A 5,472-nucleotide genomic window follows, 5' to 3' on the forward strand; every position below is an offset into this window, starting at 1 on the left:
AGTGCATTTATGAAATTAAACATATAACAATGTGTTAACGGTATCTGAGCATGAACATTAACCCAATATACATGAAACTGGAAAACCTAGAATGGTTACAAGCCAGAAATTAAGAGTCATATCTGCTCAATAAGCCTAGCAGGAGGTTTAATTACTCTGCCTCTTTTCATCTGAATATGTGATCCTTCACTCAAAGAAACAAACTCCATAATCGGATCACTTGATGCTGAGGGTGGTAAAGGTACTGTGATGACATCCTCTTGACTTGGTCCATCAGAAGATTAAGATGGAAATATCTTCTTGAAATGAGAAACATCCCTTGTCACTGTTTGATTGTCATTTCCTGCAACAATGATTGCTCCTTTCCTTTTCATTATAGTCAGTGGACTTGGGTGAAAAGCAGTCATGTCCTTGCGTACTACTTTTTGTTTCACCAGAACACAATCTCCTTCTTGTAAATCAGAAACAATAGTTCTCCTTTTCTGATCTGCATACTGTTTAGCTTTTTGTTTTTTAGCAGAGTCCGTCTTCCTAATCTGACGATCTTTATATGCAGGAGTTAAATGAATTTCCGGGAGTGTGGATCTGATCACTTTTCTGTGAAACATTAATGTCTGAGGAGGGACATTTGTTGTGGAGTGAGGCACTGATCGATATTGTCTGAGAAATTGATTTAAGGATTGTTGAATTGGAATTCGGGATACTTTACAAATCTTTAGTTGCTTTCCAAGATTATGCATAAAACGTTCAGAAGACGATTAGCTTGTGGCCACAGGGGAGTAATTTTTTTATGTCGAATTCCAAAATGTTTCATGAATTTGCTGAAATCAGCACCTTGAAATGGCGGACCATTATCTGTCTTTATTGTTCCTGGAATTCCATAAGTAGTGAAGATTTTATCCAACGCTGGTAAGACAGATGTTGAAGATATTATTTCAAGAGCAGGATATCGTGAATATTTATCCACAGCTACTAGTATGTATATTGTATAATGGGCCATAGAAGTCAACATCAACATGTTCCCAGACATTGTCAGGCAGGTCAGTCATCCGTAATGGTTTACTGTTAGGTTGCGTAGAAAGAAGGGTGCATGTCATGCAGTTTCGGATTTCTGATTCAACAGGTTGCTCCATGGAGGGAAACCATACCATTTCACGTAAAAGTTGTTTGGTCTTTACAATTCCTAAATGACTGGCATGGGCAATGTCAATTACTTGCTTTCTCAAAACAGCTGGAATGACAATTTTGTCACCTCTGAGAATGATTGAATCATCATGCACAATTAGTTCTTGACAATGTTTATGAAGTGCTCTAAAGTCTTGTTCCTCATCTGTTGAAAACAGAAACTGCCCCAACCACCAATCATTTCAAATAATACAGTGTTTTACTGCTGGCAATACTTTATCTGAGGAAGAAGCCTCTTTGATGCTGTCACTAGTAAGTGAATCAGGAATTGAATTGTTGATAATAAATTTCACATACTCCTCCACTGAAGTAGACTGTGAGATGTCAGAATGCAAAGGGTGTCTAGATATGTAATCTGAAGGATTATCAGCGCCAGCTCTATGAATGATGGAGAACTTGTATGCCTGTAAACGTAAGCCCCATCGCTGTATCCTAGCTGGATGTTTGGATGGTAAAGTCAATGCCGAATAAATAGAGATGAAAGTGTTCACAACCCCAGACTACTGCAAGAACTTCCCTTTCTGGCAGGGAGTAGCGTTGTTCCACCTGTCAAACTGCGACTCGCAAATGCTACAATGTGATGATCCCCATAGGTATTCACCTGAGTCAAGATAGCTCCTAACCCACATGAGACTAGCATCCACAATAAGTTCTGTTTTCCAAGCAGTGTTGTAATATGACATTGTGACACTATCCTGCAGACATCGTTTTATGTCATCAAATGCTTGCGATTGAGAGGAAGTCCATAAGAATTTAGCATTTTTCTTTGTGAGTTCCCTAAGTGGGGCTGTCAAAGTGGCATCATTTGGATTGAATTGGGAACAATAGTTAGTCATCCCAAGAAATGACTTTGCTTCATTAGCATTGTTAGGTTTCGACATTTTTGTAAGAGCCTGAACTTTTTGTGGATCAGGACTCACTCCATCTTCAGAGAAAATGTGACCAAAAAATTTGAGCTACTGTTGAAGACAGATGCATTTGTCTTTATTCAGTGTTAAATTCCTGTCTTGAAAACACTGAAACACTTGACGTAGAGCCGCATCATGTTCCTGGCGAGTTGCTCCAAAAACCAGAATATAATCACTGTAATTGATAGCATTTTAAACTGACCGTATGACTTGACGGATAGAATTTTGAAATACCTCGGCTGCAGATATGATTCCAAATGACAGCCATTTGTATCTTCATAGCCCAACATGAATTGAGAATGTTGTTATTTGTCACGACTCTTCATCAAGTTCCAGTTGATGATAACCTTTATTTAAATCAAATTTCGAAAAAAACATGCACCTGTTAGTCTATGTATAATATCATCCATAGTAGGAGTAATATGGCGCTCTCTTTTAATGGCAAAATTAGGACGACGCATATCAACACATATTCTTACTGCATTTGGTTGACCTGGTTTGGGCACAACCACAATAGGTGATACCCATGGTGTTGGGCCAGATACTTTTTCAATGATATCTAAGTCTTCAAGTGTCTGTATTTCCTCTTCCACTTGTTTCCTTATGTTGATAGGAATGCGACGATGTTCTTGAGCAATTGGTATAACTGAGTGATCAATGTGAAGATGAACTTGATAGTCTTTAAGTTTTCCAATGCCGTGAAAATGATGATCATACTCCTGCAGTAAAAGATCCACATCACTTCATAGTGGTTTTGGTTCATGTAGGACAGGAGTGGAATTGGAAGTGTCAGGTATAACAGGGGTGTAATTGTGTGTGTGGGCAACAATTTGTATAAGACCCAATTGTGATGCAGTATAAAATCCCAAGAGATTGCCTCTTGCATATTTAGTGACAAAAAATAATGCTTTTGTCAGTTTGTTATTTATGCGTGCAATAACGTCAAAAGAACCCTGTAAGGGAAGGGGTAGTTTATTACCATAAGTGAATATTCTTACAGATGTTAGATTCAAAACCACCTTGCCATGCAGCTTCTTGAACTGATAGCATCCATTAGATTTACAGAAGCACCAGAATATATTAAAAATTCAACAGAAGTGTTGTCAAGGGTGATGTCAGTTTTTGGACTGACCTTGTTTTTGCCGACTTGATGAAACATGTAGATAAAGCCTTCTGGCATATTATCACTGTCAGATGATTCTGCAGTTGGAGACGATGTAGAATCCACACAATGCACTGTCTTTCTCCTGGATTTAAACTGCTGTGAAGATTGTTTGGGTGTAGATTTGGTTTCCCTGGATTTGCAAACAAAGGAGAAGTGATTCAGTTTGCCACATACAGTGCAAATTTTACCAGTGGCAGGACAGTCTCCTGAATGTGGATAGGAACGTCAGCAACCTGTAACATGATCTAGATTTACTCGACTCCATATAGCCACTTGTGTCAGTATGTAATTTATTGCACACTTCCAGCTGGTTCATGTCCCTCTCCATGTCCTTAGCATGTGTTTCTGAAAGTTCAAGACTTCTAGCATATTGCTGCAGCTCTGTCAGCATAATTTCAAATTGAAGAGCACGTCTGCGCAACTTTTTACATGTGCCAAATGCAATTAGCTGCTGCTTAATTTCATCTTCAACATCATGGAACTGACATGTTCTGGCAAGAATCCTTAGTCTAGTAATATATGCATCAACAGATTCAGGCCCTGATTCAGAGCCGGACGCTCTGACAAAGTGCTCGCTCTGAATCAGGGCCGGGCTATTTTTTTTTTAGAACGGCCTCCTGGCCGCTCGCATAGCTGGGGGTGACCACCCACAGCTATAGCGAGCGGCCAGGAAGATGGTCGCGATGGTCAAGACCATCATGCTTGCGACGAGACCCTTGTGGTAGGGTCTCATTGCCGCAAGCCCCAGAGAGATTTTGGCTCGTGATGTGGGGCCTGCCCCAAACGGAGGCGTTCACATGGGAACGCCTCTGTTTGGGCAGCCACTCCCCCGGCCCGCCCACCAAAGGCGGCGTGCTGTCACTCAACATCGACAGCACGCCCCCTTTGGTACGAGACCCTGAGCTACGGATTGCCCGTCGCTATCCGGGTCTCGCGCATGCACACGACGGAGCCGGCTCCGTCGTGCGCATGCGCACTGTCCCACCATTGACCCGGTTGCGAGCGCTCAGCGCTTGCGACCGGGTCAGAATCAGGCCCTCAGTTTGCAGTTGCATAGCTGTCCTGAACATATATTTAGAATGTGATAGGCTGCATTTTGGAGTAAAATAGACAGTCAAAGAGTCCCTGGATTTGGTATAGTCCCTGGTGTCTGCCTCTGGCATAGTATCATAAAGTTTAGAAATCTTGGGGCCAGCACTGATAAGAAGCATGCTTTTCTTTTTGCTGTCAGTAGTTAGTCCCATAGCTTCAATAAAATGATCAAACCTTGCAAGCCATTGTCTCCATAATTCTGCAGCATTAAGAGCATCAACATGCAGAAACTGAGGAATTAAAAGCGTGTCAGCCATGGTGACTGTGAGTAAGGCAGCTGAGTTTGAGTAATGAAAAGTTTATCCTCGTCGCCAGTTGTTATATCTTAATGTACCTTTCTTCATAGCAATGACTCATCAAGTATGCTGTTTATGTAGTTTATTTATTATCAGTAATACTTGCATTATTACAGGTAGATAAAGACATCATCTCCTCATGGCTGTTCTCCTTTCTCTTACATTCTCCTATATCTCTCCACTTCCTGATCACACGTCCTTCTATGCTGCAAGATCCTTAAAGGTACACTACCTCATTTTACTATTACATGACAATGCACATAAACTGTCTTTATACATTTAACACCCCCTTCATTTTTCAAAGGGACATAATGCACCCAAAAAATAGCCATGGCCTCATGGGGAAGGGCCAGGAAAGAGATAGGGGAGGCCAGGAGATGCTGGGGATGAAATAAGAGGAAGCTACAAGTGAGAATGATAATAAACAGAAATTTACAAGCCCAAACAGCGCCCCCTGATCTGTGGTGCCCTGTGCGATGGCACTGGCTGCACTTCCCTAGCTATGGCCCTGGCACCTGAAGTGCACTGCAAAAATACCCTAGTTTTGCACCAGTGTGCCTCATTTGTCTTCCCAGTGCATTTCAAGGTGTACACAGCACTCAGGCGCAGTCTCTGCAAAGTATGCAGGGTCATCTTAACAGCATTGTAAGCCCTGGGCAAAGCAATGTACCGGGGCCCCTACCCACCCATTCATAGGAATACATAAAAAAAAATACATAACTTACCCCTCCTGCAGTCCTGTATTGTCTCTCCACATACTTCCATACAGTGATGGCTGTCAGCACTCTGATTGGTGGATAGCTCCAGCCATCCATCCATCAGCATG

At 41.8% G+C, this 5,472-nt stretch overlaps 1 pseudogene; it reads right to left on the reverse strand.

Annotated features, from left to right (window-relative positions):
• Positions 1-281: 281 nt before the first annotated feature.
• LOC148542715 (uncharacterized) lies at positions 282-4,567 on the reverse strand (annotated as a pseudogene).
• Positions 4,568-5,472: the final 905 nt, after the last annotated feature.

This window comes from Taudactylus pleione, unplaced genomic scaffold (genome assembly GCF_031769625.1).
Source record: "Taudactylus pleione unplaced genomic scaffold, aTauple2 ptg000009l, whole genome shotgun sequence".
Classification (NCBI taxonomy): Eukaryota; Metazoa; Chordata; class Amphibia; order Anura; family Myobatrachidae; genus Taudactylus; species Taudactylus pleione.